Source organism: Bubalus kerabau, chromosome 4 (assembly GCF_029407905.1).
Source record: "Bubalus kerabau isolate K-KA32 ecotype Philippines breed swamp buffalo chromosome 4, PCC_UOA_SB_1v2, whole genome shotgun sequence".
NCBI classification, from domain to species: domain Eukaryota; kingdom Metazoa; phylum Chordata; class Mammalia; order Artiodactyla; family Bovidae; genus Bubalus; species Bubalus kerabau.
Genome location: NC_073627.1, coordinates 81,125,439 through 81,149,682, shown reverse-complemented (window position 1 = coordinate 81,149,682; position 24,244 = coordinate 81,125,439). Strand labels below are relative to the sequence as shown.

The 24,244-nt window shown below is 36.4% G+C and overlaps 1 protein-coding gene across 23 annotated transcripts in view; it reads right to left on the bottom strand.

The window, feature by feature from the left end:
* Window positions 1-24,244, bottom strand: part of LINGO2 (leucine rich repeat and Ig domain containing 2) — a 681,723-nt gene that overhangs the window by 543,872 nt on the left and 113,607 nt on the right. For 2 of the 23 annotated variants that reach the window (XR_008713393.1, XR_008713390.1), the window contains one exon: window positions 3,594-4,815. The exons of the other annotated variants lie outside the window; for them this stretch is intronic. The gene's annotated coding sequence lies outside the window, so the exon portion shown is untranslated. Of the gene's footprint in view, window positions 1-3,593; window positions 4,816-24,244 lie in introns of those variants that run through there. 23 annotated transcript variants of the gene reach the window in all.

Genomic DNA, 24,244 nt, shown 5'->3' with positions numbered 1-24,244 from the left:
ACATATTATCCCACTGATTTATTTTCCTTGATGAAGAGTAAATTATTCATTTTTTATTAAATGAGTAAACCATTTACTATTCAAGTCACATATTATTGGACATTTTTTACAAGCAAATAACTTCTCAGAAATTCTGTGACTGTGAAAATTAGACTGATAACTTGCTGTATTTAACACTGTGTTAATGGTATCTGACTTCACTGAACACAGACACCCCCTAATTTCATCCACTGTTTCTTATTGAGAATAATCTTCAGACTTTACATTGATTAGACTATTTTATTATTGTTTTATAAAAACTTTCTCACCACTGGCAATGCCTTTGTAAATGTATCTCTATTTGACTTGTATGAATTCTATAAGCTCTTTTATTTTCCCTGGGAACCTCTGAGACATTTCCTGAACATATAAAATATTGTTCAGTTGTACACATTACAAAAATAAATGGACCTTACTAATTGTCATTTGGTCAGCTTACTTTGCATTTCTGTTTGTTTCTTCTTTAAAAACATAAGAAATACATGGTGTAATAATTGAAAAATAGCAAAAAATGAATAAATGAATGACTATCCCCAAATCCTTCCACTAAGATACAACTACTCTTAAATTTTGGCTTTGTATGCTTTTATAATTTTTTATCCTATGTGCATATAATTAAAACATTAAAAATCATGATAAATATAATTAACACTATTGTCTGTTATATATGAAAGTCAGTGAGAGAGTAAATCCTAAGAGTTCTCATCACAAGGAAAAAACATTTTCTATTTCTTTAATGTTGCATCTACATTAGATGATGGATGTTCACAAAACTTATTATGGTAATCATTTCAGGATGTATACTCAGATCATTATGCTATGCACCTTGTGCTGTATGTCAATTATATCTCAATAAAACTAGAGGGAAAAAGTAATAAAAACAAACATCAATCATCTGTTATTCAACCTGCTTTTTTCCCTATTAACCTGTTTCCTTCTTCAATGCTTACCACCTATTCCTCTATTTCATCTTCCCTGTTTTATTGTTTTGCTGCTCCTAGGCTGATTCAGCTATAACTGACCTATAGGACTGTATAAGTTTAAGGTATACATCTGTGATGATCTGATACATGTATAGACTGCAAAACGTTTACCAAAACAAGGTTAGTTAAACATCCTTCATCTCAAGTTTATTACCTTTTTATTTGTTACTGTTATGGTGAGAACAGTTAAGATCTATTCTCACAGAACTTTTCAAGTATGCAGTATATAATTGCTAGCCCTAATCATTATGCTACAGTCTACATTAGATACCTGGGACTTATTCTTCTTATAACTGTACATTTGTACCCACTGACCAATATGTCCCAATTTCTCCCACCACCTCCAGCCCCTGGAAACCCATTCTCTGTTTCTATGAGTCTGATGTTTTTAGATTCCTCATATAAGTGAGATAATACGAAGTTTATCTTTCTCTCTTTGACTCATTTCACTTATCACAATGCCTTCAAGGTCCATCTACATTGTACAAATGGAAGGATTTCTTTCTTTTATATGACAATAATATTTCATCACACACAATACATACAACACACACACACACACACATCACACTTGTATCATCTATTTATCTGTTCATGGACACATAGGTTGCTTTCATGTCTTGGCAATTGTGAATAGTGTTACAATGAACGCAAAAGTATAGATATGTCTTAGAGGTAGTGATTTCATTTCTTTTGGTTATATGCCAGAAGTGGGATTGCTAGATTATACAGTAGTTTTAAGTTTTTGAGGAACCTCCATCCACATTACTTGTCACAGTGGTTACACCAGCTTACATCCTACCAACCATGCACAAGGTCTTTCTTTCTCTATATCCTTGCCAGCTCCCTGTTTCTAGAACCAAAGAAGCAAATGCTTCAGTTACATGCATTTACATTCTTTCCTTTCTTTAAACATACATTCTTCTTACAAAGACAACCAAGAGATTTTGTTCAGGGAGCCAGGGTCCTCTGCTGAGAGTGATGAGGCTCATCTATATTTCTTTAGAATCTTGATCGGTGTCACACTTGTGTACATTCTTGTGTCAGTGATATATCCACATTACAAATCATTGTCTTTCATTAGTTGAGATCATAATCCCATGATTTTAAAGGTATGATGAATCTTGTGGTAGAGAATCTGCTTCCTTTGGTGGAGCTTCATTACATGGTATATATTCTTAATATACTTGATATTAAAATGATGAACCTGAACAATGTAGTTTTTAACAAATGAGGATTTCTACAGGAATGATCCCAACATGCATGTTCTGATAAACTTCAAAGTCAGGACTACCTCAGTTATAATTTTAGATGGATCATGGCATATACACATGTAGAAAAGGAAAGAATACTATATTAATGAGTCAAATAGACAATGAATGTACATATGAAAGAGGGATAGAATGGCAAAGTGTGAACAAGTGTGAACTCTTATACCAGTTGTCCTATTTCTTCTACTAAGCACTTATCACTGCTTATTAAAGGATCTAACTGGGTAAGTGCATTAAAGTAACAACAATAATAATAACAGCTAACATTTCTCCAGTGCTAACCATTTACCATGTATTGCACTGAGCTCTTTATGTGTCATGCCATTAAGCCTCCCAACACCCTGTGATTAACTCATTGAAGTTAAGTAACTTAGCCATGATTACAAAGGTAGTAAGTCTCTGGAGTGAGGGTCCAGAGCCTGTGCTCTTAACCACTCCGTGGTGATAATGTTATTAATAATAATATGTGCTCTGAAAATGCTGCTTCTTAAGCCTTTACTCTCAGAAACTATCATTAGTTCTTGATTCACTCAAGTTTGAGCCCCTTGTCTACAGGGATGGTGAAGTTTCTGTTCTGCAAAACAACAATTTCTTAACTGGTATTTACCACTTTCTGCCCAATGTCCCCCAAGGATGGAAATTCATGGGCCATGCACCTTATCCTGACCATTCTGAGGATTGCAGTTAAAGCCACAGATTGAGCTATCCTCCACAGACCCAGCATAACAGGGTATAACTTGGATTTGCCTCTTTTGGAAAAGGAAATAACTGGAGAAATAGCTATGTACACCATAGTAGGCTTGTAAAGGAGACAAAACCATGTCACCAGCTGCGGTGCTCTAGAAACATTTAAGATAATTAAATATTTTATTACTCACTCATCTTAGTAAAGTGTTGCAGTGTTATGTGCAGTTACATCTAAAAAAATATAATACATCACATAGTATCCTGAGCTGTCAAAGAAACATGAACTTCACTTTTGGAAGGGAAATCTCAAATGAAAATTTAAGGATAGGATGGAAAAAAAAAAAAAAATGCACCAGCCTAATCACAAAGTTACCTCCTGGTGGCAACATTTTTTAAGATGAAATCCTATGGTTATAATTAATTCCTTGATTCTCTTTTAACCCAAAAGGGAAAAGACCATGATTAAGGATTATGATTTATTACTTCATATTTCTAAAGGTATTTACATTCAAAAAAGGAGAGATTCTACCTGATCTCAGATATGCCTAATTCTCCTGATCTGCACAAATATATAGTACTTGAGAAGAGACACTGAAATTTTAGTATTATTCAATAAGACAGAGTAATATATAAAATAATATGAAAAATACACGATTTAGGGAAAAACTTTTTCTTTGATGTAAGGATCCTAGGGAATGCATACTTTTCATTTTATCTTGAGTAAACTCATTATGATTATTATTGCTAGCACCAGGCTACAGAATGAAACACAAGTGATAGAGCCTCATATTTTGCAGCTAAAGAGTCAGAAGAGCAAATTTTAAACCACAGAAACTGAACCTGTTCCACAGTCCATTTTGCATTGTACACGTCTCTCTGGTATGTTATCTCACATGTGTAAGTATTTATATTGTGGAATATATACCGCAGAATTTCAAATACTGAAATGTTTGACCATTTTAAGCTATGTTACAGAGGATCATAATGTTGAAAACCCACATTTTGAACAAGGTCCAAATCCCTAACACTCATTAGCTGTTTGTCCTTAGGCAACTATTTAATTAACATCCATCCACCCAGTTGAACAAGCCTTGACTTTTTTCTTTTTTCTCATCGTCTCACTCAATCCATTACTAAGTCTTGCCAGTTCTATTTCCTAAACTTCTCGACCCCATTCACTTGTCTCTGTCCTCTGTGTCATTACCTGCTCCAAGGCACGTGGATCTTTCTCCTTCACTCCTACAAAAGCATCCTAACTGATACCTATCCATCCTCTTGTGTTGTTTTCTCGTCCAGTACCGAAAGAGCAACCAAAGTGACCTTTTTACAGTACGAATCTGATTCTAGTTCACTAGTTAAAATACAAATAAGCAAATAACACTTTTGTTTTCCCATTTTCTTTAGGCTAAAATCTAAAATTAATAGGTGGTCTGCAAGAAGGCCGAGCAAGAGCCAGAATCTCCTTTCTCTACTCCTTTTTCCTCGTACCGCAATCACATGAGCCATCTTTGATTTTTCTAAAATGTGTCAGACTCCTTTCCCAGGTCAGGACCTTTGCAGACATTATGATTCTCTTTCTGATTCTGTCCTCACCTCCCCCACCCCACTGCCAACCTCTCCTTGGCTTTCAAATTCTTCTTCAGGACTCCCTAAGCTTCCATTTTACATCAGGTGTACTTTATAATCTCATACTGCTCTGGATTTCTCTGTAGCACTTGTCACAGTTGTGACCAACTGACTTGTTCCTTAATCAGCTGCACAGGATTCCTCCAGTGAATTAATGGAAATCCCATACCCCATCGAAACACAGATTCAGTGGACCATACGCATCATCTCTGCAAGAGACAGAACAGGCAGTTGGTCAATAATTGTTGAGTATATAAGTGGAACTCTGACCCTCAGATTCCCTTCTGTGCAATGGGATAATAAGTATGTTTATTTCATAAGAGTTTAATGAAGATTGATAAGATATCATCCCTAATGCAGAAAGCATAGTGCCTATCACACAGTAAACACTATCATGTTTGCTTTTTAACTTGATAGGTTTAAAAAAAATACTGGAGGATAATTGCTTTACAATATTATGCTGGTTTCTGTCATATATCAACATGAATCAGGTATACACATGTTCCCTCCCTCCTGAACCCCCTCATCTCCCCCTTCTAGGTTGGCACAGCACACTGGGTTGGGCTCCCTGTGTCACACAGGAAATTGCAACTGGCTACCTATTTTACAAATGGTAAGTTATATGCTTCCACGCTACTTGCAATTCATCTGGCCCTCTCCTTCCCCTGCTGTGTCCACGAGTCTGTTCTCTATGTCTGTGTCTCCATTGCTGCCCTGCAAATAGGTTCATCAGTATCATCTTATATCTGTCAGTTCCTGTGATGATACAACTTATATTGTTTATTTATTTTTACTTTTTTTGGTAATAATAATTAAAATTATGGACAAAAAAGACCAAATTAATTACTTTAAATACTTAGAAGCATATACTAGCAATGGAAGATTAGAAAGATAAATTAAGGAAATAATCTTATGTATCATCACAAGAAGAATAAAATACTTAGGGATAAACCTATCTAAGGAGACAAAAGATCTTTACTCAGAAAACTACAAGGTATGGATGAAAGAAATCAGAGATGACAGAAGCAGATGGACAGATATACGATGTTCTTGGATTGGAAGAATCATTATTGTGAAAACGACTATACCACCCAAAGCAATCTATAGATTCAACACAATCCCTATCAAATTACCAATGGCATTTTTCACAGAACTAGAATAGAATATTTTTACAATTTGTCAGAAGACTCCAAATAATCAAAGCAATCTTGAGAAAGAAAAAATGTAGCTGGAGGAATCAGGCTCCCTGACTTCAGACAATACTGCAAAGCTACAGTCATCAAGACAGTATGGTATTGGCACAAAAACAGAAATACAGGTCAATGGAACAAGATAAAAATATCCAGAGATAAGTCCACACAGCTATTGTTACCTAATCTATGATAAAGAAGGCAAGAATATACAATGGGGAAAAGACCATCTCTTCAATAAATGGTTCTAGGAAAACTACACAGTTACATGTAAAAGAATGAAATTAGAATACTCCCTAATACCACACATATAAGTAAACTAAAAATGGATAAAAGTACTAAATGTAAGGCCAGATACTACAAAACTCTTAGAGGAAAACATAGCAGAACACTTTTTGATATAAATTACTGCAAGATCTTTTTGGATCCACTCCCTAGAGTAATGAAAATTTAAAAAATAAATAAATAAGCAAATGGGATCTAACTAAACTTAATAGCATTTGCATAGCAAAGGAAACCATAAACAAGACAAAAAGACAACTTTCAGGATGGGAGAAAATATTTGCAAACAAAGTACCAACAAAGGATTAATCTCCAAAATACACAAAGAACTCATGTAGCTCAATAAAAAAAAAACAAAAAACCCAAACAACCCAATCAAAATATAGGCAGAAGATCTAAATAGATATTTCTCCAAAGAAGACATATAGATGGCCAAAAAACACACAAAAAGATGCTCAACATCACTAATTATTAGAGAAATATAAATTCAAACTACAATGATGTGTGTGTGTATGTATGTGTGTATATATATATATATGTGTATATGTATACATATACATATGTATATAAATGTGTATATATATACATATACACATATATATGTGTATATGTATATATATATATCTCAATGATTTACTTTGCTGTACACTTTAAACTAACACAACATTTTAAATCAAATATACCCCAATAAAAATTTAAAATAAATATTTAGAGGATAGTCATTTATTTGGTATAAACCCAGCATATTAGATAAAAACTATCAGTTTTTACTATTTTTGAAAGGATTAACAGGGCCTTCTATATTGTCTTTAAGTTACTTGATTGGTCTACTAAATCCTTTTTATTGTTATATCACTTTGAGAAAAATAAAAAGAATACACGTTGATTACAGTAAAACAGTGAAGAGCTCTCATGATATTTTTGTGGATAAGATAGAGGATTATGGTCATATTGGAGGATTCAGAATGTGCTGATTTCAACTGATGCCAATCAAAAGAGAGTTCTCTATTATAGTTCCTTTTCTATTCATTTTTATTAATGAATTCCTTAAAGACAGAGAAACTAAGCTTCTCCTGTGAGATTATTACTTGGAGCTAAGGATGAGAGAGTGGGGGAAGGGAGGGAGATAGTTAGTCTGTTTACTGGCAGAACTGATTAACATCCAAAAATAACTTGAAAGGATAGAATAAAAGGACAATTAAAAACAGCATTAAAATGCTGCATGGGTTTGAAAACTGTACAAATACAAAACAGGGAGGACTTTCCTGGGTAAATAGAAGCTGGTATAAGGATAAAACCTACAGCTTTTAATGATTAATGATGTGATGGTGGTGGTGGTTTAGTGGCTAAGTCATGTCCAACTCTTGTGACCCCGTGGACTGTAGCATGCCAGGCTCCTCTTCCATGGGATTCTCCTGGCAAGAATACTGGAGTGGGTTGCCATTTCCTCCTCTAGGGGATTTTTCCAACCCAGGGGTCAAACCCAGGCCTCCTGCGTTGCAGGCAGATTCTTTACTGACTGAACTCCAAGGGAACCCTGGCTGCTAACACAAGGAAAAGGAATTTTTCCAATAGGCATTTCGTTAAAAATTAAAACAAAGAAAGGAAGGACTGACAAACCTGACCCTTTTTCACCCTTCCAAATTCATCCTTTTTCAAAAGCCTCAGCTTCACAGTTAAACAATAGCAGCCACTATATATAAAATATCATTTTAAAACTATCACAACAATAGACATATAAGCATGTACAGAGTTGGAAAGCATTTTGCCTATACAATTTCAAGTCTCACTCTTTTAAAGTCTTTTTACTAAAATACTTACTGAAGGAGGAGGACATCCATTAAAAATGTATTGCAAACTCACCATACATATAAACTTATGCACCAAGGGGAACTTTAAGAGGGGAAAGACATCGTTCTTGATTCCAAGAAATTTACAATTTCGAACAGGAGAGGATCCAAATGCAGATAAACATAACATATATGAGAAAAGAGAATGAGAAAAGAAGGGAATGCTAAACATGCTGATATTGAAAAGAAGGAGATTTACTTCCTTCTGATCATGAAGAATAGATGACTTCCAGGTGGAGGTGGCTTTAACTTATGCTCTGAATGACTGGTAGTATCAGACATGGAGGGAATAGTATTATCAGATGGAAGGAAAAGTGTGAGAAAAGCATGGCTCCGGTAGTAACTACAGTGATTATGGGAACAGTGAATAGTCCAGTTCCACTGAAATGCAGGGCAAGTGAAAGGAAGTGGCAAGAGAAGCAAGAAAAGCAACATCACTGGTAGTGAAAATCATTAGTGGCATGTCAAAGAACTAGAACTTATTTTACAGGCAATGGTGATTTTAAATAGATAGATATAAATGTATACATATTTGAAGTGTTAAAGTTTTGCTACATATTTTAGAGCTATAATTTTGAATGAGAGAAGTCTCAATTCTGAGATTGACTATAGAAAATAAATTAAATTATATAACCAGCTGAAATGCCTATCAGTTTCTACCTGTCTTAGAAAGTTGGCTGTGGCTGAACCTCTTTTCCATACCTCTGGTCACTGGGTTGAAGGGGGAAGGGTGGGACTGTTTTCTGAATCTTTAGACACACAGCGACCACCATTCCACATCACTTGTGCATCACACCTGTGCATTACACTGTCACTTGTATACCATTTTCTATGGAAGCTGCACCAATTTACATTTCCACCAACAGTGCATGAAGGTTCCCTTTTCTCCACATCCTCACCAGTACTTGTAACCTTTTTTTTTGTTTTTATAATAGTCATTCTAACAGGTGTGGGATGATTATATTTCATTGTGGTTTTAATTTGCGATGATTAGTAATGCCGAGCACTTTTCATGTACCTGTTGGCTATTTGATTGTCTTCTTTCAAGAACATTATCTCTTTGCTATCATAAATCCATATATTATGTGCATAGCACAGTGAGGGCTGTCAGTGGAAATGCTATTATAAAAAAAAAAGCACAACTTTTATGTTTTCATGAATGTTTATGTATAACAACTCTGCTAGAAGATATTCTGGATGTTTTTATTTTATACTATTTTTATGTTATAAAAAATTGGGAGCTGCGTTAGGCATTACTGACAAAAAACATTAGGGAATTCCCTGGTGATCCAGTGGCTAAGACTTCACACTCCCAATGCAGGGGGCCTGAGTTCAATACCTGGTTCAAGACTATATCCCACATGCCACAACTAAAAGTCCATATATGCCTCAACTATAAGGTCCTGCCTGCCACAATGAGGACCCAGCAGAGCCAAATAAATAAATAAAAATTTAAAAAGTTAAGCCATATAAAAATAAATGATTAATACGTATATTTAAATAGTCCAGTCTTCTCACTGATTCTATCACTTAACTGCAGTGAGTAGCATGAATAAGCCCAAGTCTTATCCTTCATTTTGAATAGAAATGGTCTTATGAAATTGTCATGTGTTGAATAGGGCATCTGGAGTGTAGTTTAGGAGACAAGTACAACTTCAAAGAGAAAAGAGACACAAATTTCAAATGGAAGTGTGAAATTGTATCAAATTGCTTAATAAAAATATGGATGCATGCACCTAACCAATAAGGATCAATCATTAGTTCCAGGTCTTTAACGCTCCTCTATGTTTCATAAGTACGCTACTTTGGAATGAGGTTTCAGTGATCCGTATGATCATGCTCCTTTGGACACTGCTGTCAAAATTATCTTCCCTCAGTATTTTAAAGTAATAACTCAAGAAAAACAATTATACTATTTAGGGTAAAAAAGAAGAGAAGTGATAATGGAGTGCTTCTCTGACATCCCAGTTTACCATCTAACTCACTACAGGAAAATATGTTTAAAAGGTGGGATAGAATGTCTACACAAATAATTTTGCCAAAATTTTATTTGTTTTAATTGAATGAACTAGTGAATTCAATAAAACCACCAGATACATTCCTTCTGATTACTTAATATTCACCAAATAGACAAACTCAAGTTTTTGTTAATATTAAAATCTTCATTTTTGCCACCAACAGTGTTAGTTTTGAGGAGGAAAGGTCTCAGTCTATTTTAAACCTGATGCTCATTAAATACATATGACAATAGACCTTCGTGAGCAATATGGATGGTGTCTCAGAGTGGAAGACAGATAAATATAAATGTGTGTCTGTTTTCACCTTGGCAGAATTTTGCTGTTCATTTGTATGAATATTCTGTTGTTATGTCACATACTATAAAGAGACTTCTTATAGAGTGTGAATTCAGAAACATCTATGCTCTCAAATCCTTCATTGGAAGGACTGATGTTGAAGCTGAAACTCCAATACTTTGGCCACCTGATGCGAAGAGCTGACTCATTTGAAAAGACCCTGATGCTGGGAAAGATTGAGAGCAGGAGGAGAAGGGGACAATAGAGGATTAGATGGTCGGATGGCATTACCAACTCAATGGACATGGGTTTGGGTCAACTCTGGGACTTGGTGATGGACAGGGAGGCCTGGCATGCTGCAGTCCATGGGGTCTCAAAGAGTCAGACATGACTGAGCGACTGAACTGAACTGAACTGATGCTCTCAAATATAATAAATATAGGTTTAACTATAGTTTTAAATAATTAGGCCTTGTTCTATAGAATTAAAATTGGAAATGTCCAAAATAATAAACATTAAGCAATTTTCAAGATTAAATATTTTAGGGCTTCCCTGGTGGCTCAGAGGGTAAAGCGTCTGCCTGCAATACAGGAGACCTGGGTTTGATCCCTGGGTCAGGAAGATCCCCTGGAGAAGGAAATGGTAACCCACTGTTTATAAAAACCTAATTTCATATAGTTTAAACCTTTACATTTCTGTAATTATAAAAATATACTGAAATGGTGAAATTTAACAGATGAAAAACAGTAACTTCTAGAAAGGTAGAGTACAAGAGAAAAATACAAACACATAAATTATAGGGGAAACTCTGAAATTGTTTTCAGATAAGTAAAATGGTCCAATTCACATTTTAGAAATTTATACCAGATTTCTAGAACATAACCATCCAGATGAGTGTTGAAGCCTGTATTTAATCTCTATTTTCATTTTATTTACATGCTTCATTTAATTACTAATTTATCCAGTGTTTATTTCTGCTGTTTCAATTACAATCACAACAAATAAGATAGATGAAATGGATGAATAGATGTGCATTTTTGGTCTATCTGTGAATTTTTGGTAATGCTTGAAAGTAAAATTTTGAATTGTTGTTGTTTAGTTGCTAAGTCATGTCCAACTCTTTGCAACACAATGGACTGTAGCCCACACCAGGCTCCTTTGTCCATGGGATTTCCCAGGTAAGAATACTAGAGTGGGTTACCATTTCCTTCTCCAGAGGGATCTTGCCGACCCATAGATGGAACCCATGTCTCCTACTTTGGCAGGTGGGTTCTTTACCACTGAGCCACCAGGGAAGCCCCACATTTTGGATCCAGTCTATTAAATTACAAATTGAATGGAACATTCAGATGCAATTTTAATTCCAAGACAAAGAAATTTCATTTATGTTTCTTTGATTTCAGATTTTTACTTCTACAAAGGATTTTACTTTTAAAAAGTTTAAAATCACTATATAGTTCAGAGAAGCTTGATTTTTTTTTCCAGAAAGTAAAAAGGTCCCATCCATATTTCTAGGAAATCATACCAGATTTCTTGCTAATGCTAGAATAGATTTATTCAAATGTATGTTGAGTCCTCTATTTTATTGATATTCCTGTTACTCAAGATATTTTCTGAACTCCTCTTTGGTATCTAACTTCAGAGCTCATGGCACATTATTTAAATAACTTCCTAATTCTGTGTTGAGCATCAGTGAGATTAGAGGGTTTGTGTGTGTGTGTGTGCACCATTTTTTTTAATCCTTCAGATGACTTTTCTGACCAATGCAGATATAAATATTGACCAATGCCTTCAATCTTTACTCCAGCTATCCCACAGTCTGCCTGTATTCTTGGCAGCATGGATAAAATTAGAGGACTGAGAAGACTAAGATGGACTAAGAGCTTGGAACTAAGCTCTTCATAACACTTGTAGAAATCATTCTTGTGTACACACACACAATACTTAGTGTAGATTTCTGATCATGAAACTTCAAGATAAAGACACTTGTATTGCATGAGATAATATGAAAGTGTGGGAAGCAATACTGCAAAAGGAATGAATTCAAAGCAGTGAATTATCATGGCTAATTCCTTTAAATAGGTTTATACACTTGACAGAAATCATAGAAAATGGATTTTTCCCCCATAATAAAGGATCAAAAACATTTCTGAAACTACTCTTTTCCCTTTGGGACAATTTTAATACAGATGAAGGAGCTTTAGAAGAATGAGTTAACAAAAAACACTACTTAACCATCTGCTAGAACACAACGTGGAACGTTTTCAATACCTCTCAGCTTGCTTAACTGAATTTCAGAATGCAAGCATTAGTATTAAGAATAAGAACTAAGGATTTCCTGAAATCATTTTGCTTTTATCCTTGCTGTCCCTAGTATACTTTCCAACCCCTTCACTAACTCTCTCTATTGCTTTTCCATTCCCTGAAGTTTAAAATTAAATTTATGTTTATTTGGCTTATAGAAAACCATAATGCTTGTCACATGGAGAGAATATGAATTATAAAAATAATCACGAGGGGACATTAGTTTAGGGACAAAAGACATTAACATTTTTTCCAGAATATGAGGCTTGTATGTCTGCTGTTGTATACTGGTCTATCAAAGGAGTTCTTTCTTTGTCCTAACTGATAGACACTATTGGTAAAACTGGATACATTTCTAATATAAATCTAATGTATTTTTATAAAAAAATTATTCACAAAGTCATTTGAACATGAGCATGATTTCCTATCTAAATGCTTGTGTGAGGACAAATCTACCCTTTCTCTAATGTGCTTACAGGAAAATTATATAAGAAGCAACCCAAACAAGTCTGTAGTCAAATGACAAATAACAAAGACAACCAAAACCAATGCATGAGTACAGGATGCAATTAAAGTCAGGAGCCAAAGGGGAAAAGGGGTGTAAATACCAAAGTGGAAAATAATAGTAATAGCACAATAAAAGTGTTTCAAGAAGGAACTATAAGAAGAGTAACACATTTATTATTTAAATCTTTGCTCTCATTACAGTCTAGGAGAAAAGGGCATGCTACTTTCTTGATTACAATCCATCAGTGTTATTCTAATATACAAAGGGGCAGGTACAAATTTCTTACACAAAATATTAGAGCATTCTTGAGACAGCCTTTACCTAGTTCTGAAATCTCATCTCCCACCTCCCCCTGCCTTGCACAGCACACTCTTGCAATACTAAACATTTTGTGGTTCCCTACCCACACCATGGAATCCTTTATCCATACGCTATTCTCTCTGCTCACGCTGACCCAATATCTGGAAGACCCCTGTTTTCTCAGGTGCCAGACGTACACAATAATCCTTAAAGACTCATCTCAACATATTAGTCCTTCCACATCCCATATTCCCCATGCATTTTCTTCCCTTTCATTTTTATCCTCAAATTCTGTTTCTCAAATAATAATGCATATTTGTTGGTACATTTCATTCATGGGATAATGGCTAGTAATTTTTGAGTGTTTCTTTTACAATGGGTGCTGTATTAAGTGCTTCACAAACATCATGCTTTTCAATCACCACATCAACTTTCTTAAAGTAAGTACTATTACTGATAAAGTAAAGTAATTACTGATAAGTACTATTACTGATAAAGTAAAGTAATTACTGATAAAGTAAGTACTATTTTACAGATGAGCAAATAAAAATATCAATAACTGAAGTCACATGCTGATTGGTGTTAAGACCAAGATTCAATCCACACGTGTCACAGAAGCTGGCCCTGCTCCTCAGTTTATTTACTTCTACCCCTAACCCAAGCATCACTTCTATAGTAGGCTGCCTCACTTACAGCTCCCCCAGACTTTGCTGGGAGTCTCCATCTTCTCTGTATCTACTACCTCAGAGGCACGGTACTATAACTTCCAAATGCATAAAATGAGGAAGGAGAGAAATAAATCAAAAATATGGAGAACACCAAAGGAGAAATTTGGACTTTCTGAAGTCTCCTTTCACATCAGATGCTTGCTCAATTCTGAATGCTCCCTTTCCAGAGTACTATATGGACAAGTGAGTGTTTTAGAAGTTCTGTGAGAAACTGTCCAGGGATGCACATATTGGAACCAGGGTCATCTTTCTTTCTCTGCCCTACACTGTCACTTTGGAGACCCATGAAGATTCTTCTCTCTGATATGCATGACACAAACTGGACATAGAGATATATGTAATATTCATTAATCTAAAGCTTCTAATTCAAGGAATGTCTGTGAAAAATATAAGGAATGATCTGGGAGCAGGCTTTTCCATTATGAAGGATCAGCAGTCTTTATACACAACTTTTATGAACCCTCTTGCATCCATTCCTCATGGGTATTTATTCAAAATAATTTGAACTCTTTCTACTCAAAGTCTTTTCATCACTTCCTGAGTTTGGGACCTTCCAGAACTTTGGGAGTAGGAATCATATTCTACAATCTATAATAAGGAGAGGGCACTGGCCTGAAATTGCTGAAGTGCTGTTATGTAGCTTTTTGTTGTTGTTTAGTTGGTAAGTTGTGTCCAGCTCTTTTTCAATCCCATAGACTGTAGTCTGCCGGTCTCCTCTGTCCACAGAATTTCCCAGGCAAGAAGACTGGAGTGGGTTTCCATTTCTTTCTCCAGGGGATCTTCCTGATCCAGGGATCAAACTTGCATCTCCTGCATTGGCCTTTACCATCAGAGACACCAGTAGCTACTTAAAATCATAAATGAACATAATCTATCTCACAGCTAATTCCAGATGCAAAACAGTCAAGTACTCTGTTATGGAAACACAAAACTCTAAAGAGATCAGGAAGAAACCTTGACCTGTTGCAGTGATTAAAAAAGTGCTGATGATCTCTGTTTTTCCGGTACTCTCTTGCTTTTTCTATGAGGTGACATATGTTGGCAATTTGATCTCTGGTTCCTCTGCCTTTTCTAAATCCAGCATGAACATCTGGAAGTTCTTAGTTCATGTGTTGCTGAAGCCTAGCTTGAGAATTTTGAGCATTACTTTGCTAGTGTGTGAGATGAGTGCAACTGTATAGTAGTTTGAGCATTCTTTGGCACTGCCCTTTTCTGGGACTGGAATGAAAACTGACTTTTTCCAGTCCTGTGGTTACTGCTGAGTTTTCCAAATTGGCTGGCATATTGAGTGCAGCACTTTAACAGCATCATCTTATAGGATTTGAAATAGCTCAGCTGCAATTCCATCACCTTCACTAGCTTTGTTCATAGTGATGCTTCCTAAGGTCCACTTGACTTCACACTCCAAGATGTCTGGCTCTACATGAGTGCTCACACTATTATGGTTATCTGGGTCATTAAGATCTTTTGTGTGTAGTTCTGTGTATTCTTGCCACCTCTTCTTAATATATTCTGCTTCTGTTATGTCAATACAGTTTCTGTCCTTTTTTGGGCCCATCTTTGCATGAAATGTTCCCTTGTTATCTAATTTTCTTGAAGAGATCTCTAGTCTAGAGAATTCCAGAAATACATTTACTTCTGCTTCATTGACTATGCTAAAGCCTTTGATTGTGTGGATCACAACAAATTGTGGAAAATTCTTAAAGAGATGGGAATTCCATACCACCTTATCTGCCTCTGGCAAAACCTGTATGCAGGTCAAGAAGCAATAGTAGAATTGGACATGGAACAATGGACTGGTTCCAAATTGGGAAAGGATTATGTCAAAGCTGTATATTGTCACCCTGGTGATTTAACTTATATGCAAGGTACATCATGAGAAATGCAGGGCTGAACAAAATACAAGCTGGAATCAAGATTTTGGGGAGAAATATAAATAACCTCAGATATGCAGATGACACCACCCTTATGGCAGAAAGGGAAGAGAAACTAAAGTACCTCTTGATGAAGGTGGAATAGGAGAGGGAAAAACCTGGCTTAAAACTCAACATTCAACTGTTGCTGGACATCTAGGCTTCTTCCATGTTCTAGCTATTGTAAATAGTGTGGAAATAAACAATGGGATAAATGTGTCTTTTTCAATTTTGGTTTCCTCAGGGTATATGCCTAGGAGTGAGATTGTTGGGTCATATGGTGGTTTTATTCCTAATTTTTTAAGAAATCTATCAATAGATGAAATGGATAAAGAAGCTGTGGTACATATACACAATGGAATATTACTCAGCCATAAAAAGGAACACATTTGAGTCAGTTCTGATGAGGTGGATGAACCTAGAACCTGTTATACAGAGTGAAGTAAGTTAGAAAGAGAAAGATAAATATCATATTCTAATGCATGTATATGGAATCCATAAAAATGGTACTGAAGAATTTATTTACTGGGCAGCAATGGAGAAACAGACATAGAGAATAGATTTAAGGACATGGGGAGAGGGAAGAGAGGGTGAGATGTATGGAAAGAGTAACATAGAAACTTACATTGCCATATGTAAAATAGATAGCCAATGGGAGTTTGCTGTATGGAAACTTAAACAGGGACTCTATATCAACCTAGAGGGGTGGGATGGGGAGGGTGATGGGAGGGAAGTTCAAATGGGAGGGGATATATGTATACCTATGGCTGATTCAGGTTGAGGTTTGACAGAAAACAGCAAAATTCTGTAAAGCAATTATCCTTCAATTATATTAATTTTAAAAATCCTTTTGTTTATTAAAACCCTGCAATTAATACTGACTGTGCATTGGAAGAGGCCTTGAGTATAGGCCTTGAGTACAAGTATAAGCTGGAACAAGGACTCTCCAACACTGAACTGACCCCACACTGCCCACAACAGCACCAGAGATATTCCTAGATATATTTTTACTATTATTACTTTTTAATTTTTTTAAATTAAGCTTTTTATTACTCCTTTAATTTTCATTTTTATGACCTACTATTACCTTGCAAAAAAACCTACTATTTTTAAAGAAAATTTCATATGTACATATTTTTTGTGATTTATTTTGTTTTGTATTTTTAATATTGTATTTTTGAGAGTCTAACCTCTGTTCTAGATTTTTAATCTTTGTTTTTTGGTATTTGTTATCAATTTTGTACTTTTAAGAACTAATCTTCAGTATCCATTTTCACTTAGGGATTTGATTACTGGGTTGATTGCTCTCTCGCCTTCTGACTCTCCCTTTTCTCCCCCAGGTCACCTCTATCTCCTTCCTCTCCCTTCTCTTGCCAACTTAACTCTGTGAATCTCTGAGCATTCCAGGCTGTGGAGAACACTTAGCGAACTGATTACTGGCTAGATTGCTCTCTCCCCTTTTGACTCTCTGCCTTCTCCACCTGGTCCCCTCTATCTCCCTCCCCTTCTTCTCTTCTCTCCTCTCTGTAACTCTTTGAATCTCACTGCATATTCCTCGCTGTGGAGAACTGTTTCAACATTAACCTAGACATCAACTGTGCTGTGTGGACGGAGAAGTTTTGAGGCTTAGAGAAGGAAATGGCAACCCACTCCAGTATTCTTGCCTAGAGAATCCTGTGGACAGAGGATCCTGGTGGGCTGCTATCCATAGGGTCACACAGAGTCGGACATGACTGAAGCAACTTAGCATGCATGCATGCATCAGAGAAGGAAATGGCAACCCACTCCAGTATTCTTGCCTGGAGAATCCCAGGGACAGGGAAGCCTGGTGGGCTGCCATCCATGGGGTCGCATAGAGTCGGACATGACTGAAGTGACTTAGCAGCAGCAGCAGCAGTCCTGAGGCTACTGTAAGAAAAGGACTGAAAGTGAGAGGCAGGAGACTTAACTCCAAAACTTGAGAATGTCAGAGAACTCCTGATTCCAGTGAACATTAATAGATAAGAGCTCACCCAAAAGTCTTCGTACTTACACTGAAACCAAACTCCATCCAAGAGTCAACAAGTTCCAGAGCAAGACATACCATGTTAATTCTCCAGCAAAACAGGAACACAACCCTGAGCATTAAAAGACAGGGTACCCAAAGCCATGCTAAACCCACAGACACTCCAAAACTCACTACTGGACACTTCATTGCACTCCAGAGAGAAGAAATCCAGCTTCACCCACCAGAACACAGATGCAAGCTCCCCCAACCAGGAAACCTTGACAAGCCACTAGTTCAACCCTATCCACAGGGAGCAGATTCCACTATTAAGAGGAACCATGAACTTCCAGCCTACAGAAAGGGCACCCCAAAACACTAATCTAAACAAAATGAAAAAGCAGAGAAATATTCAGCAGGTAAAGGAACATGATAAATGCTCACCAAACCAAACCAAAGAGGAGGACATAGGGATTCTAGCTGAAAAAAAAAATTCAGAATAATGATAGTAAAGATGATCCAAATCTTGAAAATAAAATGGAGTTACATATAAATGGACTAATAACAAGGACTGAGAAGATGCAAGAAATGTTTAACAAGGACCTATAAGAAATAAAGAAGAGTGAGTCAATAATGAATAATGCAATAACTGAGATAAAAAGAATTCTAGAGGGAACAAACAGTAAAATAATTGAGGCAGAAAAGAGGAAAAGTGAGGTGGAAGATAGAACAGAGGAAATAAATGAAGCAGAGAGGGGAAAAGAAAAAGAATTAAAAGAAATGAGGACAACCTGAGACCTCTGGGCCAATGTTAAATGCCCCAACATTCGAAGCATAGATGTCCCAGAAGAAAAAGACAAAGAGAAAGGGCATGAGAAAGTACTTGAGGAGATAAAAGATGAAAATTTCCCCAAAATGGGGAAGGAAATAGCCACCCAAGTCTAAGAAACCCAGAGAATCCCAAACAGGATAAACCCAAGGCAAAACACCCCACTTCAGTTTAGTTCAGTCACTCATTCATATCTGACTCTTTGCAACCCCATGGACTGCAGCATGCCAGGCCTCCCTGTCCATCACCAACTCCTGGAGTTTACTCAAGCTCATGTTCATTGAGTTGGTGATGCCATCCAACCATCTCATCCTTTGTCACCCCCTTCTCCTCCTGCCTTCAACCTTTCTCAGCATCAGGGTCTTTTCAAATGAGTCAGCTCTTCCCATCAGGTGGCCAAAGGATTGGAGTTAAAACTTCAAAGTCAGTCCCTCCAATGAATACTCAGGACTGATTTCCTTTAGGATGGATTGGTTTTATCTCCTTGCAGTCCAAGGGACTCTCAAGAGTTTTCTTCAACACCACAGTTCAAAAGCATCAATTTTTTGGTGCTCAGCTTTCTTCACAGTACAACTCTCACATCCATACATGACTAATGGAAAAACCATACCTTTGACTAGATGGACCTGTGTTGGCAAAGTAATGTCTCTGCTTTTTAATATACTGTCTAGGCTGGTCATAGATTTTCTTCCAAGGAGCAAGTTCATGTTAATTTCATGGCTGCAGTCACCATCTGCAGTGATTTTGGAGATCCAAAAAATAAAGTTTCTCACTGTTTCCCTATCTATTTTCCATGAAGTGATGGAACCAGATGCCATGATCTTAGTTTTCTGAATGTTGAGTTTTAAGCCAACTTTTTCACTCTCCTTTTCCACTTTCATCAAGAGGCTCTTTAGTTCTTCTTTGCTTTCTGTCATAAGGGTGGTGTCATCTACATATCTGAGGTTATTGATATTTCTCCCGGCTATCTTGATTCCAGCTTGTCCTTCATCCAGCCCAGCATGTCTCCTGATGTGCTCTGAATATAAGTTAAATAATCAGGGTCACAATTTACAGCCTTGATGTACTCCTTTCCTGATTTGGAACCATTCTGTTATTCCATGTCCAGTTCTAACTGTTGCTTCATGACCGGCATATGGATTTCTCAAGAGGCAGGTCAGGCGGTCTGGTATTTCCATCTGTTTAAGTATTTTCCACAGTTTGTTGTGATCCAACAGTCAAAGGCTTTGGTATAGTCAATAAAGCAGAAGTAGATGTTTTTCTAGAACTCTCTTGTTTTACAATGATCCAATTTTGATATCTGGTTCCTCTTCATCTTCTAAATCCAGTTTGAACATCTGAAGGTTCATGGTTCACATACTGTTTAAAAGATTGGCTATATATAGCATATATATAAACCCCTAAATATGCTGTCTACAAGAGACCCACCTCAAACCAAAGGACACATACAAACTGAAAGTGAAGGGCTGGAAAAACTTATTTCGTACAGATGGAGACCAGAAGAAAGCAGGAGTAGCAACCATATCAGATAAAATAGACTTTGAAATAAAGACTGTGAAAAGAGACAAAGAAGGACACTACATAATGATCAAAGGATTAATCCAAGAAGATGTAACAATTATAAATATGTGCACCCAACATAGGAGCAGGTAAGGAAAATGCTAAGAAGTATGTAAGGGGAAATTAAAAGTAACACAATAATAGTGGGAGACTTTACTACTCCACTCACACCTATGGATAGATCAAGGCAATATAAAATTATCAAGGAAACACAAGCCTTAAATGATATAAGGACCAGTTAGACTTCGTTGATATCTATATGGTGTTTCATCCCAAAACAATGAATTTCACCTTTTTTCTCAAGGGCACACAGAACATTCTCCAGGATAGAGCATATCCTGGGCCATAAATCTAGTCTTGGTAAATTCAAAAAAATTAAAATCATTTCAAGCATCTTTTCTGATCACAATGTGGTAAGATTAGATGTCAAATACAGGATAAAACTACTAAAATACAAATATATGGAGGCTAAATAACACCTTTTTGAATAATCAACAGATCACAGATGAAATAAAAAAGGAAATAAAATTTTGTATAGAAAAAAATGAAAACAAGACAACCAAAAACCTATGGGATTCAGTAAAAGCAGTGCTAAGAGGAAGGTTCATAGCAAAACAAGTTTTACCTCAAGAAACTAGAGAAACAACAAATAAATAACATAACTTTACACCTAAAGCAACTAGAAAAAGAAGAAATGAAGAACCCCAACATTAGTAGAAGGAAAGAAATCATAAAAATCAGGGCAGAAATAAGTGGAAAAGAAACAAAGGAAACTAGCAAAAATCAACAAAACTAAAAGCTGGTTCTTTGAGAAGATAAATAAAATATAGAAACCATTGCTGCTGCTGCTGCTAAGTCACTTCAGTCGTGTCCGACTCTGTGCGACCCCATAGATGGCAGCCCACCAGGCTCCCCTGTCCCTGGGATTCTCCAGGCAAGAACACTGGAGTGGGTTGCCATTTCCTCCTCCAATGCATGAAAATGAAAAGTGAAAGTGAAGTCGCTCAGTCGTGTCCGACCCTCAGGGACACCATGGACTGCAGCCTACCAGGCTCCTCCGTCCATGGGATTTTCACCATTAGCCAGACTCATAAAGAAAAAAAGGGAGAAGAATAAAATCAATAAAATTAGAAATAAAAATGGAGAAATCATAACAGACAACACAGAAATACAAAGGATCATAAGAGACTACTATCAGCAACTATATGCCAATAAAATGGACGACTAAAAGAGATGGACAAATACTTAGAAAAGTATAACCTTCCAAAACTAAACCTGGAAGAAATAGAAATGCTTAGCAGACCAATCACAAGAACATAAATCAAAACTGTAATAAAAAATCTTCCAACAAAAAAAATACCAGGACCAGATGGCTTCACAGGTGAATTCTACCAAAAATTAGAGAAGAGCTAACGCCTATCCTACTCAAATTCTTCCAGAAAATTGCAGAGGAATGTAAACTTTCAAACTCATTTTATGAGGCCACCATCACCCTAATACTAAAACCAGAAAAAGATGCCACAAAAAAAGAAAACTACAGGCCAATATCACTGATGAACATAGATGCAAAAATCTTCAATAAAATTCTAGCAAACAGAATCCAAGAAGATGTTAAAAAGATCATACATCATGACCAAGTGGGCTTTATCCCAGGGATACAAGGATTAGTCAATATTCACAAATCAATCAATGTGATACATCATATTAACAAATTGAAAGATAAAAACCATATGATTATCTCAATAGATGCAGAGAAAGCCTTTGACAAAATTCAACACCCATTTATGATAAAAAAAAAAAACTCTCCAGAAAGAAGGCATAGAAGGAACATACCTCAACATACCTCATATATAATAAAAGCTATATATGACAAACCCACAGCAAATATTATCCTCAATGGTGACAGATTGAAAGCATTTCCTCTAAAGTCAGGAACAAGACAAGAGTGCCCACTCTCACCACTAATATTCAACATAGTTTTGGAAGTCTTAGCCATAGCAATCAGAGAAGAAAAAGAAATAAAAGGAATCCGGATTGGAAAAGAAGTAAAACTCTAACTGTTTGCAGATGACATGATCATCTATGTAGAAAACCCTAAAGACACCAGCAGAAAATTACTAGAGTTAATCAATGAATATAGTAAAGTTTCAGGATATAAAATTAGTACACAGAAATCCCTTGTATCCCTATACATTAACAATGAGAAAACAGAAAGAGAAATTAAGGAAACAATTCCATTCACCATTGCAACAAAAAGAATAAAACAGTTAGGAATAACTTGACCTAGAGAAACAAAAGACCTATATATAGAAAAGTATAAAACACTGATGAAACAAATCAAAGATGATACAAATAAGATGGAAAAATATACCATGTTCATGGATTGCAAGAATTAATATAGTGAAAATGAGTATAGTATCCAAAGCAATCTATAGATTCAATGCAATCCCTATCAAGCTACAAATGGTATTTTTCATAGAACTAGAACAAAAAATTTCACAGTTTGTATGGAAACACAAAAAACCTCGAATAGCCAAAGCAATCTTGAGAAAGAAGAATGGAACTGGAAGAATCAACCTGCCTGACTTCAGTCCACACTACAAAGCTACAGTCATCAAGACAGTATGTTACTGGCACAAAGACAGAAATATAGATTAATGGAACAAAATAGAAAGCCCAGAGATGAATCCATGTACCTATGGTCATCTTTGACAAAGGAGGCAAAAATATATAATAGAGAAAAGACAATCTCTTCTAACAAGTGGTGCTGGGAAAACTGATCAACCACCTGTAAAAGAATGAAACTAGAACACTTTCTAACACCTCACACAAAGATAAACTCAAAGTGGATTAAAGATCTAAATGTAAGACCAGAAACTATAAATCTCCTATAGGAAAACATAGGCTGAACACTCTCTGACATAAATCACAGCAAGATCCTCTAAGACCCACCTCCCAGAGTAATGGAAATACAGCAAAAATAAACAAACAGGACCTAGTTAAACTTCAAAGCTTTTGCACAACAAAGGAGACTATAAGCAAAGTGAAAAGGCAGACTTCAGAATGGGAGAAAATAATAGCAAATGAAACAACTGACAAAGAATTAATCTCCAAAATAAACAAGCAGCTCATGAAGCTCAATACCAGAAAAATAAATGACCCAATCAAAAAATGAGCCAAAGAACTAAACATACATTTTTCCAAAGAAAATATACAGATGCCTAACAATCTCATGAAAAGATGCTCAACATCACTCATTACCAGAGAATTGCAAATCAAAACCACAATGAGGTACCATCTCACACCGGTCAGAATGGCTGCTATCAAAAAGTCTACAAACAATAAATGCTGGAGAAGGTGCAGAGAAAAGGGAACCCTCCTACAGTGTTGGTGGGATTGCAAACCAACATAGTACAGCCACTATGGAGAACAGTGTGGCTGCTGCTAAGTCGCTTCAGTCATGTCCGACTCTGTGCGATGCCATAGATGGCAGCCCACCAGGCTCCCCCGTCCCTGAGATTTTCCAGGCAAGAACACTGGCATGGGTTGCCATTGCCTCCTCCAATGCGTGAAAGTGGAAAGTGAAAGTGAAGTCACTCAGTTGTGTCTGACTCTTAGCAACTCCATGAACTGCAGCCTACCAGGTTCCTCCATCCATGAGATTTTTAGGCAAGAGTACTGGAGTGGGGTGCCATTGCCTTCTCCGGGAGGAACAATGTGGAGATTCCTGTAAAAAAAAATGGAAAAAGAACTCCCATATGGCCCAGCAATCCCACTGCTGGGCATACACACCGAAGACCAGAATTGAAAGAGACACATGTACCCCAGTGTTCATCGTAGCACTGTTTACAATAGCCAGGACATGGAAGCAACCTAGATGTCCATCAGCAGACAAA